Source organism: Rhinoderma darwinii (genome assembly GCF_050947455.1).
Source record: "Rhinoderma darwinii isolate aRhiDar2 chromosome 5 unlocalized genomic scaffold, aRhiDar2.hap1 SUPER_5_unloc_17, whole genome shotgun sequence".
Taxonomy (NCBI): Eukaryota; Metazoa; Chordata; class Amphibia; order Anura; family Rhinodermatidae; genus Rhinoderma; species Rhinoderma darwinii.
In genome coordinates, this window is record NW_027461773.1 from 375,249 (window position 1) to 387,276 (window position 12,028).

A 12,028-nucleotide genomic window follows, 5' to 3' on the forward strand; every position below is an offset into this window, starting at 1 on the left:
CTTCTAGGCAATTCCATGGGGCCCTGCAGGCTCACACACTCACAGCTACACGGGAGGTGAATAAAGGCCGGAGAGGAAGCCAGACAGGATTTGCTTCTTTTGCTTGCACCACAATGCAGTGCTGAAAGAGGAGGAATCTACATAAAAACGCCTTCCTGGCAACGCCCAAATGCCCTGCTGCCATGCAGATAAACACTGGCAGCGGCAGCAAGTGCATGCCCACAGCCACCCCTTGTTCCTTCACACCTTGTATCAGCTGTAATCCAGTCCAGTCCAGTGCTGCCTGCTGAGCAGCACTGACCAACACTGCCTGGGCCCAGGCTTTTATCTCTGAGGCCCCATTATGATGTCAGAAAGCTGGCTCTGGAATCCTGAGGGCTCCACTATGACACGTGCAAAGTTCCGTCTGAACTTTATATAAGACGGTGAGGCTCAGTCAGTCACTCAGTGTTGCCTGAGAGGGCAACACTGCAACAGCCGGCCGCCAGGCTGTCTTTTTTTTGCACAGCTAGTTGCCTCCAGGAGGCCACAAGAGGGAGACAAGGGACTGCAAAATGGAAAATAGGCATCCACCAACTTTACAGACAACTTCTCCTTGCTCCTACAACCTCCATCCTTGCACAGTTTGTTATTCTTCTAGGTAACATAGTAACAAATCCAAATTGCTGCTCTCTTTGTAGGCAAGCAAGGCTTTGTTGCAACTGCAATTCTTACTTCTTCTTGAAATGTAGGGACGACAGTACATTCCATCACATCCATCTAGTGTACACAGGTAGGTCCATTGTGGCGGGCAGGCGAGCGGGCGGGCTGCTTTATTGGCTGTTTGCTGTTCCCCTACTCCACTCCACTATTTGACTGTTGTGCTGCATCAATCAATCAATCAATCAAGCAATCAATCAATCAATCAATCAATCAATCAATCAATCAATCAGTGGCTGGCTCAGGTGCAGCTCTTTAACTTACCTAAAAGGGAGGGCGGAGAGAAGACAAGGAAGGTGAATGAGGTGTTCCAATGTGAAATGCCGGAAACACAGAAACACAGACGACACACAACAAGAGGTGGCAATCTATTCATTAATTGCATTTAATCAATGAGCTCATTATCACTCATGCATTGTCCAACAGGTGTTGAAATAATGGGATTAAAAGGGGAGATCCCTTCAGAAAGACAGAAACAATAGCAAAGACAAAAAACACTTTTGGAATCTGCTTTTAGTCAACACATAAGGAAAGGGTGCACCGGTCCTGGAAATACTGCAATACCAGGTCAATGCGTGGAGTGGACAGAGCAAGCTCTATTTCCATCTCCCTGTTCTAAAAATCCATTTAATATATGGTCCCCAGATAGGGGACGTATCAGATATTAAACTGATAAGAACAGATACTACACTTGATCTTAGCCAAAAGGCCGAGAAGCGATAACCCGAACGGGCCGCGCGTTGCCCGAGCCTGCCCGATACTGCTGTTCAGCCCTTGCAGCGATTCAGCCTACTTCTAGGCAATTCCATGGGGCCCTGCAGGCTCACACACTCACAGCTACACGGGAGGTGAATAAAGGCCGGAGAGGAAGCCAGACAGGATTTGCTTCTTTTGCTTGCACCACAATGCAGTGCTGAAAGAGGAGGAATCTACATAAAAACGCCTTCCTGGCAACGCCCAAATGCCCTGCTGCCATGCAGATAAACACTGGCAGCGGCAGCAAGTGCATGCCCACAGCCACCCCTTGTTCCTTCACACCTTGTATCAGCTGTAATCCAGTCCAGTCCAGTGCTGCCTGCTGAGCAGCACTGACCAACACTGCCTGGGCCCAGGCTTTTATCTCTGAGGCCCCATTATGATGTCAGAAAGCTGGCTCTGGAATCCTGAGGGCTCCACTATGACACGTGCAAAGTTCCGTCTGAACTTTATATAAGACGGTGAGGCTCAGTCAGTCACTCAGTGTTGCCTGAGAGGGCAACACTGCAACAGCCGGCCGCCAGGCTGTCTTTTTTTTGCACACCTAGTTGCCTCCAGGAGGCCACAAGAGGGAGACAAGGGACTGCAAAATGGAAAATAGGCATCCACCAACTTTACAGACAACTTCTCCTTGCTCCTACAACCTCCATCCTTGCACAGTTTGTTATTCTTCTAGGTAACATAGTAACAAATCCAAATTGCTGCTCTCTTTGTAGGCAAGCAAGGCTTTGTTGCAACTGCAATTCTTACTTCTTCTTGAAATGTAGGGACGACAGTACATTCCATCACATCCATCTAGTGTACACAGGTAGGTCCATTGTGGCGGGCAGGCGAGCGGGCGGGCTGCTTTATTGGCTGTTTGCTGTTCCCCTACTCCACTCCACTATTTGACTGTTGTGCTGCATCAATCAATCAATCAATCAATCAATCAATCAATCAATCAATCAATCAGTGGCTGGCTCAGGTGCAGCTCTTTAACTTACCTAAAAGGGAGGGCGGAGAGAAGACAAGGAAGGTGAATGAGGTGTTCCAATGTGAAATGCCGGAAACACAGAAACACAGACGACACACAACAAGAGGTGGCAATCTATTCATTAATTGCATTTAATCAATGAGCTCATTATCACTCATGCATTGTCCAACAGGTGTTGAAATAATGGGATTAAAAGGGGAGATCCCTTCAGAAAGACAGAAACAATAGCAAAGACAAAAAACACTTTTGGAATCTGCTTTTAGTCAACACATAAGGAAAGGGTGCACCGGTCCTGGAAATACTGCAATACCAGGTCAATGCGTGGAGTGGACAGAGCAAGCTCTATTTCCATCTCCCTGTTCTAAAAATCCATTTAATATATGGTCCCCAGATAGGGGACGTATCAGATATTAAACTGATAAGAACAGATACTACACTTGATCTTAGCCAAAAGGCCGAGAAGCGATAACCCGAACGGGCCGCGCGTTGCCCGAGCCTGCCCGATACTGCTGTTCAGCCCTTGCAGCGATTCAGCCTACTTCTAGGCAATTCCATGGGGCCCTGCAGGCTCACACACTCACAGCTACACGGGAGGTGAATAAAGGCCGGAGAGGAAGCCAGACAGGATTTGCTTCTTTTGCTTGCACCACAATGCAGTGCTGAAAGAGGAGGAATCTACATAAAAACGCCTTCCTGGCAACGCCCAAATGCCCTGCTGCCATGCAGATAAACACTGGCAGCGGCAGCAAGTGCATGCCCACAGCCACCCCTTGTTCCTTCACACCTTGTATCAGCTGTAATCCAGTCCAGTCCAGTGCTGCCTGCTGAGCAGCACTGACCAACACTGCCTGGGCCCAGGCTTTTATCTCTGAGGCCCCATTATGATGTCAGAAAGCTGGCTCTGGAATCCTGAGGGCTCCACTATGACACGTGCAAAGTTCCGTCTGAACTTTATATAAGACGGTGAGGCTCAGTCAGTCACTCAGTGTTGCCTGAGAGGGCAACACTGCAACAGCCGGCCGCCAGGCTGTCTTTTTTTTGCACAGCTAGTTGCCTCCAGGAGGCCACAAGAGGGAGACAAGGGACTGCAAAATGGAAAATAGGCATCCACCAACTTTACAGACAACTTCTCCTTGCTCCTACAACCTCCATCCTTGCACAGTTTGTTATTCTTCTAGGTAACATAGTAACAAATCCAAATTGCTGCTCTCTTTGTAGGCAAGCAAGGCTTTGTTGCAACTGCAATTCTTACTTCTTCTTGAAATGTAGGGACGACAGTACATTCCATCACATCCATCTAGTGTACACAGGTAGGTCCATTGTGGCGGGCAGGCGAGCGGGCGGGCTGCTTTATTGGCTGTTTGCTGTTCCCCTACTCCACTCCACTATTTGACTGTTGTGCTGCATCAATCAATCAATCAATCAATCAATCAATCAATCAATCAATCAGTGGCTGGCTCAGGTGCAGCTCTTTAACTTACCTAAAAGGGAGGGCGGAGAGAAGACAAGGAAGGTGAATGAGGTGTTCCAATGTGAAATGCCGGAAACACAGAAACACAGACGACACACAACAAGAGGTGGCAATCTATTCATTAATTGCATTTAATCAATGAGCTCATTATCACTCATGCATTGTCCAACAGGTGTTGAAATAATGGGATTAAAAGGGGAGATCCCTTCAGAAAGACAGAAACAATAGCAAAGACAAAAAACACTTTTGGAATCTGCTTTTAGTCAACACATAAGGAAAGGGTGCACCGGTCCTGGAAATACTGCAATACCAGGTCAATGCGTGGAGTGGACAGAGCAAGCTCTATTTCCATCTCCCTGTTCTAAAAATCCATTTAATATATGGTCCCCAGATAGGGGACGTATCAGATATTAAACTGATAAGAACAGATACTACACTTGATCTTAGCCAAAAGGCCGAGAAGCGATAACCCGAACGGGCCGCGCGTTGCCCGAGCCTGCCTGATACTGCTGTTCAGCCCTTGCAGCGATTCAGCCTACTTCTAGGCAATTCCATGGGGCCCTGCAGGCTCACACACTCACAGCTACACGGGAGGTGAATAAAGGCCGGAGAGGAAGCCAGACAGGATTTGCTTCTTTTGCTTGCACCACAATGCAGTGCTGAAAGAGGAGGAATCTACATAAAAACGCCTTCCTGGCAACGCCCAAATGCCCTGCTGCCATGCAGATAAACACTGGCAGCGGCAGCAAGTGCATGCCCACAGCCACCCCTTGTTCCTTCACACCTTGTATCAGCTGTAATCCAGTCCAGTCCAGTGCTGCCTGCTGAGCAGCACTGACCAACACTGCCTGGGCCCAGGCTTTTATCTCTGAGGCCCCATTATGATGTCAGAAAGCTGGCTCTGGAATCCTGAGGGCTCCACTATGACACGTGCAAAGTTCCGTCTGAACTTTATATAAGACGGTGAGGCTCAGTCAGTCACTCAGTGTTGCCTGAGAGGGCAACACTGCAACAGCCGGCCGCCAGGCTGTCTTTTTTTTGCACAGCTAGTTGCCTCCAGGAGGCCACAAGAGGGAGACAAGGGACTGCAAAATGGAAAATAGGCATCCACCAACTTTACAGACAACTTCTCCTTGCTCCTACAACCTCCATCCTTGCACAGTTTGTTATTCTTCTAGGTAACATAGTAACAAATCCAAATTGCTGCTCTCTTTGTAGGCAAGCAAGGCTTTGTTGCAACTGCAATTCTTACTTCTTCTTGAAATGTAGGGACGACAGTACATTCCATCACATCCATCTAGTGTACACAGGTAGGTCCATTGTGGCGGGCAGGCGAGCGGGCGGGCTGCTTTATTGGCTGTTTGCTGTTCCCCTACTCCACTCCACTATTTGACTGTTGTGCTGCATCAATCAATCAATCAATCAATCAATCAATCAATCAATCAGTGGCTGGCTCAGGTGCAGCTCTTTAACTTACCTAAAAGGGAGGGCGGAGAGAAGACAAGGAAGGTGAATGAGGTGTTCCAATGTGAAATGCCGGAAACACAGAAACACAGACGACACACAACAAGAGGTGGCAATCTATTCATTAATTGCATTTAATCAATGAGCTCATTATCACTCATGCATTGTCCAACAGGTGTTGAAATAATGGGATTAAAAGGGGAGATCCCTTCAGAAAGACAGAAACAATAGCAAAGACAAAAAACACTTTTGGAATCTGCTTTTAGTCAACACATAAGGAAAGGGTGCACCGGTCCTGCAAATACTGCAATACCAGGTCAATGCGTGGAGTGGACAGAGCAAGCTCTATTTCCATCTCCCTGTTCTAAAAATCCATTTAATATATGGTCCCCAGATAGGGGACGTATCAGATATTAAACTGATAAGAACAGATACTACACTTGATCTTAGCCAAAAGGCCGAGAAGCGATAACCCGAACGGGCCGCGCGTTGCCCGAGCCTGCCCGATACTGCTGTTCAGCCCTTGCAGCGATTCAGCCTACTTCTAGGCAATTCCATGGGGCCCTGCAGGCTCACACACTCACAGCTACACGGGAGGTGAATAAAGGCCGGAGAGGAAGCCAGACAGGATTTGCTTCTTTTGCTTGCACCACAATGCAGTGCTGAAAGAGGAGGAATCTACATAAAAACGCCTTCCTGGCAACGCCCAAATGCCCTGCTGCCATGCAGATAAACACTGGCAGCGGCAGCAAGTGCATGCCCACAGCCACCCCTTGTTCCTTCACACCTTGTATCAGCTGTAATCCAGTCCAGTCCAGTGCTGCCTGCTGAGCAGCACTGACCAACACTGCCTGGGCCCAGGCTTTTATCTCTGAGGCCCCATTATGATGTCAGAAAGCTGGCTCTGGAATCCTGAGGGCTCCACTATGACACGTGCAAAGTTCCGTCTGAACTTTATATAAGACGGTGAGGCTCAGTCAGTCACTCAGTGTTGCCTGAGAGGGCAACACTGCAACAGCCGGCCGCCAGGCTGTCTTTTTTTTGCACAGCTAGTTGCCTCCAGGAGGCCACAAGAGGGAGACAAGGGACTGCAAAATGGAAAATAGGCATCCACCAACTTTACAGACAACTTCTCCTTGCTCCTACAACCTCCATCCTTGCACAGTTTGTTATTCTTCTAGGTAACATAGTAACAAATCCAAATTGCTGCTCTCTTTGTAGGCAAGCAAGGCTTTGTTGCAACTGCAATTCTTACTTCTTCTTGAAATGTAGGGACGACAGTACATTCCATCACATCCATCTAGTGTACACAGGTAGGTCCATTGTGGCGGGCAGGCGAGCGGGCGGGCTGCTTTATTGGCTGTTTGCTGTTCCCCTACTCCACTCCACTATTTGACTGTTGTGCTGCATCAATCAATCAATCAATCAATCAATCAATCAATCAATCAATCAATCAATCAAGTGGCTGGCTCAGGTGCAGCTCTTTAACTTACCTAAAAGGGAGGGCGGAGAGAAGACAAGGAAGGTGAATGAGGTGTTCCAATGTGAAATGCCGGAAACACAGAAACACAGACGACACACAACAAGAGGTGGCAATCTATTCATTAATTGCATTTAATCAATGAGCTCATTATCACTCATGCATTGTCCAACAGGTGTTGAAATAATGGGATTAAAAGGGGAGATCCCTTCAGAAAGACAGAAACAATAGCAAAGACAAAAAACACTTTTGGAATCTGCTTTTAGTCAACACATAAGGAAAGGGTGCACCGGTCCTGGAAATACTGCAATACCAGGTCAATGCGTGGAGTGGACAGAGCAAGCTCTATTTCCATCTCCCTGTTCTAAAAATCCATTTAATATATGGTCCCCAGATAGGGGACGTATCAGATATTAAACTGATAAGAACAGATACTACACTTGATCTTAGCCAAAAGGCCGAGAAGCGATAACCCGAACGGGCCGCGCGTTGCCCGAGCCTGCCCGATACTGCTGTTCAGCCCTTGCAGCGATTCAGCCTACTTCTAGGCAATTCCATGGGGCCCTGCAGGCTCACACACTCACAGCTACACGGGAGGTGAATAAAGGCCGGAGAGGAAGCCAGACAGGATTTGCTTCTTTTGCTTGCACCACAATGCAGTGCTGAAAGAGGAGGAATCTACATAAAAACGCCTTCCTGGCAACGCCCAAATGCCCTGCTGCCATGCAGATAAACACTGGCAGCGGCAGCAAGTGCATGCCCACAGCCACCCCTTGTTCCTTCACACCTTGTATCAGCTGTAATCCAGTCCAGTCCAGTGCTGCCTGCTGAGCAGCACTGACCAACACTGCCTGGGCCCAGGCTTTTATCTCTGAGGCCCCATTATGATGTCAGAAAGCTGGCTCTGGAATCCTGAGGGCTCCACTATGACACGTGCAAAGTTCCGTCTGAACTTTATATAAGACGGTGAGGCTCAGTCAGTCACTCAGTGTTGCCTGAGAGGGCAACACTGCAACAGCCGGCCGCCAGGCTGTCTTTTTTTTGCACAGCTAGTTGCCTCCAGGAGGCCACAAGAGGGAGACAAGGGACTGCAAAATGGAAAATAGGCATCCACCAACTTTACAGACAACTTCTCCTTGCTCCTACAACCTCCATCCTTGCACAGTTTGTTATTCTTCTAGGTAACATAGTAACAAATCCAAATTGCTGCTCTCTTTGTAGGCAAGCAAGGCTTTGTTGCAACTGCAATTCTTACTTCTTCTTGAAATGTAGGGACGACAGTACATTCCATCACATCCATCTAGTGTACACAGGTAGGTCCATTGTGGCGGGCAGGCGAGCGGGCGGGCTGCTTTATTGGCTGTTTGCTGTTCCCCTACTCCACTCCACTATTTGACTGTTGTGCTGCATCAATCAATCAATCAATCAATCAATCAATCAATCAATCAATCAATCAGTGGCTGGCTCAGGTGCAGCTCTTTAACTTACCTAAAAGGGAGGGCGGAGAGAAGACAAGGAAGGTGAATGAGGTGTTCCAATGTGAAATGCCGGAAACACAGAAACACAGACGACACACAACAAGAGGTGGCAATCTATTCATTAATTGCATTTAATCAATGAGCTCATTATCACTCATGCATTGTCCAACAGGTGTTGAAATAATGGGATTAAAAGGGGAGATCCCTTCAGAAAGACAGAAACAATAGCAAAGACAAAAAACACTTTTGGAATCTGCTTTTAGTCAACACATAAGGAAAGGGTGCACCGGTCCTGGAAATACTGCAATACCAGGTCAATGCGTGGAGTGGACAGAGCAAGCTCTATTTCCATCTCCCTGTTCTAAAAATCCATTTAATATATGGTCCCCAGATAGGGGACGTATCAGATATTAAACTGATAAGAACAGATACTACACTTGATCTTAGCCAAAAGGCCGAGAAGCGATAACCCGAACGGCCGCGCGTTGCCCGAGCCTGCCCGATACTGCTGTTCAGCCCTTGCAGCGATTCAGCCTACTTCTAGGCAATTCCATGGGGCCCTGCAGGCTCACACACTCACAGCTACACGGGAGGTGAATAAAGGCCGGAGAGGAAGCCAGACAGGATTTGCTTCTTTTGCTTGCACCACAATGCAGTGCTGAAAGAGGAGGAATCTACATAAAAACGCCTTCCTGGCAACGCCCAAATGCCCTGCTGCCATGCAGATAAACACTGGCAGCGGCAGCAAGTGCATGCCCACAGCCACCCCTTGTTCCTTCACACCTTGTATCAGCTGTAATCCAGTCCAGTCCAGTGCTGCCTGCTGAGCAGCACTGACCAACACTGCCTGGGCCCAGGCTTTTATCTCTGAGGCCCCATTATGATGTCAGAAAGCTGGCTCTGGAATCCTGAGGGCTCCACTATGACACGTGCAAAGTTCCGTCTGAACTTTATATAAGACGGTGAGGCTCAGTCAGTCACTCAGTGTTGCCTGAGAGGGCAACACTGCAACAGCCGGCCGCCAGGCTGTCTTTTTTTTGCACAGCTAGTTGCCTCCAGGAGGCCACAAGAGGGAGACAAGGGACTGCAAAATGGAAAATAGGCATCCACCAACTTTACAGACAACTTCTCCTTGCTCCTACAACCTCCATCCTTGCACAGTTTGTTATTCTTCTAGGTAACATAGTAACAAATCCAAATTGCTGCTCTCTTTGTAGGCAAGCAAGGCTTTGTTGCAACTGCAATTCTTACTTCTTCTTGAAATGTAGGGACGACAGTACATTCCATCACATCCATCTAGTGTACACAGGTAGGTCCATTGTGGCGGGCAGGCGAGCGGGCGGGCTTTGTGGCGGGCAGGCGAGCGGGCGGGCTGCTTTATTGGCTGTTTGCTGTTCCCCTACTCCACTCCACTATTTGACTGTTGTGCTGCATCAATCAATCAATCAATCAATCAATCAATCAATCAATCAATCAATCAGTGGCTGGCTCAGGTGCAGCTCTTTAACTTACCTAAAAGGGAGGGCGGAGAGAAGACAAGGAAGGTGAATGAGGTGTTCCAATGTGAAATGCCGGAAACACAGAAACACAGACGACACACAACAAGAGGTGGCAATCTATTCATTAATTGCATTTAATCAATGAGCTCATTATCACTCATGCATTGTCCAACAGGTGTTGAAATAATGGGATTAAAAGGGGAGATCCCTTCAGAAAGACAGAAACAATAGCAAAGACAAAAAACACTTTTGGAATCTGCTTTTAGTCAACACATAAGGAAAGGGTGCACCGGTCCTGGAAATACTGCAATACCAGGTCAATGCGTCAGAGCAAGCTCTATTTCCATCTCCCTGTTCTAAAAATCCATTTAATATATGGTCCCCAGATAGGGGACGTATCAGATATTAAACTGATAAGAACAGATACTACACTTGATCTTAGCCAAAAGGCCGAGAAGCGATAACCCGAACGGGCCGCGCGTTGCCCGAGCCTGCCCGATACTGCTGTTCAGCCCTTGCAGCGATTCAGCCTACTTCTAGGCAATTCCATGGGGCCCTGCAGGCTCACACACTCACAGCTACACGGGAGGTGAATAAAGGCCGGAGAGGAAGCCAGACAGGATTTGCTTCTTTTGCTTGCACCACAATGCAGTGCTGAAAGAGGAGGAATCTACATAAAAACGCCTTCCTGGCAACGCCCAAATGCCCTGCTGCCATGCAGATAAACACTGGCAGCGGCAGCAAGTGCATGCCCACAGCCACCCCTTGTTCCTTCACACCTTGTATCAGCTGTAATCCAGTCCAGTCCAGTGCTGCCTGCTGAGCAGCACTGACCAACACTGCCTGGGTCCAGGCTTTTATCTCTGAGGCCCCATTATGATGTCAGAAAGCTGGCTCTGGAATCCTGAGGGCTCCACTATGACACGTGCAAAGTTCCGTCTGAACTTTATATAAGACGGTGAGGCTCAGTCAGTCACTCAGTGTTGCCTGAGAGGGCAACACTGCAACAGCCGGCCGCCAGGCTGTCTTTTTTTTGCACAGCTAGTTGCCTCCAGGAGGCCACAAGAGGGAGACAAGGGACTGCAAAATGGAAAATAGGCATCCACCAACTTTACAGACAACTTCTCCTTGCTCCTACAACCTCCATCCTTGCACAGTTTGTTATTCTTCTAGGTAACATAGTAACAAATCCAAATTGCTGCTCTCTTTGTAGGCAAGCAAGGCTTTGTTGCAACTGCAATTCTTACTTCTTCTTGAAATGTAGGGACGACAGTACATTCCATCACATCCATCTAGTGTACACAGGTAGGTCCATTGTGGCGGGCAGGCGAGCGGGCGGGCTGCTTTATTGGCTGTTTGCTGTTCCCCTACTCCACTCCACTATTTGACTGTTGTGCTGCATCAATCAATCAATCAATCAATCAATCAATCAATCAATCAATCAATCAATCAGTGGCTGGCTCAGGTGCAGCTCTTTAACTTACCTAAAAGGGAGGGCGGAGAGAAGACAAGGAAGGTGAATGAGGTGTTCCAATGTGAAATGCCGGAAACACAGAAACACAGACGACACACAACAAGAGGTGGCAATCTATTCATTAATTGCATTTAATCAATGAGCTCATTATCACTCATGCATTGTCCAACAGGTGTTGAAATAATGGGATTAAAAGGGGAGATCCCTTCAGAAAGACAGAAACAATAGCAAAGACAAAAAACACTTTTGGAATCTGCTTTTAGTCAACACATAAGGAAAGGGTGCACCGGTCCTGGAAATACTGCAATACCAGGTCAATGCGTGGAGTGGACAGAGCAAGCTCTATTTCCATCTCCCTGTTCTAAAAATCCATTTAATATATGGTCCCCAGATAGGGGACGTATCAGATATTAAACTGATAAGAACAGATACTACACTTGATCTTAGCCAAAAGGCCGAGAAGCGATAACCCGAACGGGCCGCGCGTTGCCCGAGCCTGCCCGATACTGCTGTTCAGCCCTTGCAGCGATTCAGCCTACTTCTAGGCAATTCCATGGGGCCCTGCAGGCTCACACACTCACAGCTACACGGGAGGTGAATAAAGGCCGGAGAGGAAGCCAGACAGGATTTGCTTCTTTTGCTTGCACCACAATGCAGTGCTGAAAGAGGAGGAATCTACATAAAAACGCCTTCCTGGCAACGCCCAAATGCCCTGCTGCCATGCAGATAAACAC

General features: G+C 48.0%; 8 non-coding genes across 8 annotated transcripts; all 8 read right to left on the bottom strand.

Annotated features, from left to right (window-relative positions):
• Positions 1–1,229: 1,229 nt before the first annotated feature.
• Positions 1,230–1,420, bottom strand: LOC142686271 (U2 spliceosomal RNA). Its single transcript, XR_012855634.1, has one exon. It is a non-coding gene; the product is annotated as a U2 spliceosomal RNA (small nuclear RNA).
• A 1,284-nt stretch (positions 1,421–2,704) lies between these two features.
• LOC142686272 (U2 spliceosomal RNA) lies at positions 2,705–2,895 on the bottom strand. Its single transcript, XR_012855635.1, has one exon. It is a non-coding gene; the product is annotated as a U2 spliceosomal RNA (small nuclear RNA).
• Positions 2,896–4,175: 1,280 nt separating this feature from the next.
• On the bottom strand, positions 4,176–4,366 carry LOC142686274 (U2 spliceosomal RNA). Its single transcript, XR_012855637.1, has one exon. It is a non-coding gene; the product is annotated as a U2 spliceosomal RNA (small nuclear RNA).
• Positions 4,367–5,642: 1,276 nt separating this feature from the next.
• LOC142686442 (U2 spliceosomal RNA) lies at positions 5,643–5,833 on the bottom strand. The gene has a single exon (XR_012855789.1). It is a non-coding gene; the product is annotated as a U2 spliceosomal RNA (small nuclear RNA).
• Positions 5,834–7,122: 1,289 nt separating this feature from the next.
• Positions 7,123–7,313, bottom strand: LOC142686275 (U2 spliceosomal RNA). The gene has a single exon (XR_012855638.1). It is a non-coding gene; the product is annotated as a U2 spliceosomal RNA (small nuclear RNA).
• A 1,284-nt stretch (positions 7,314–8,597) lies between these two features.
• On the bottom strand, positions 8,598–8,788 carry LOC142686276 (U2 spliceosomal RNA). Its single transcript, XR_012855639.1, has one exon. It is a non-coding gene; the product is annotated as a U2 spliceosomal RNA (small nuclear RNA).
• A 1,311-nt stretch (positions 8,789–10,099) lies between these two features.
• On the bottom strand, positions 10,100–10,282 carry LOC142686461 (U2 spliceosomal RNA). The gene has a single exon (XR_012855806.1). It is a non-coding gene; the product is annotated as a U2 spliceosomal RNA (small nuclear RNA).
• A 1,288-nt stretch (positions 10,283–11,570) lies between these two features.
• Positions 11,571–11,761, bottom strand: LOC142686278 (U2 spliceosomal RNA). The gene has a single exon (XR_012855640.1). It is a non-coding gene; the product is annotated as a U2 spliceosomal RNA (small nuclear RNA).
• Between the last annotated feature and the right edge of the window lie 267 nt (positions 11,762–12,028).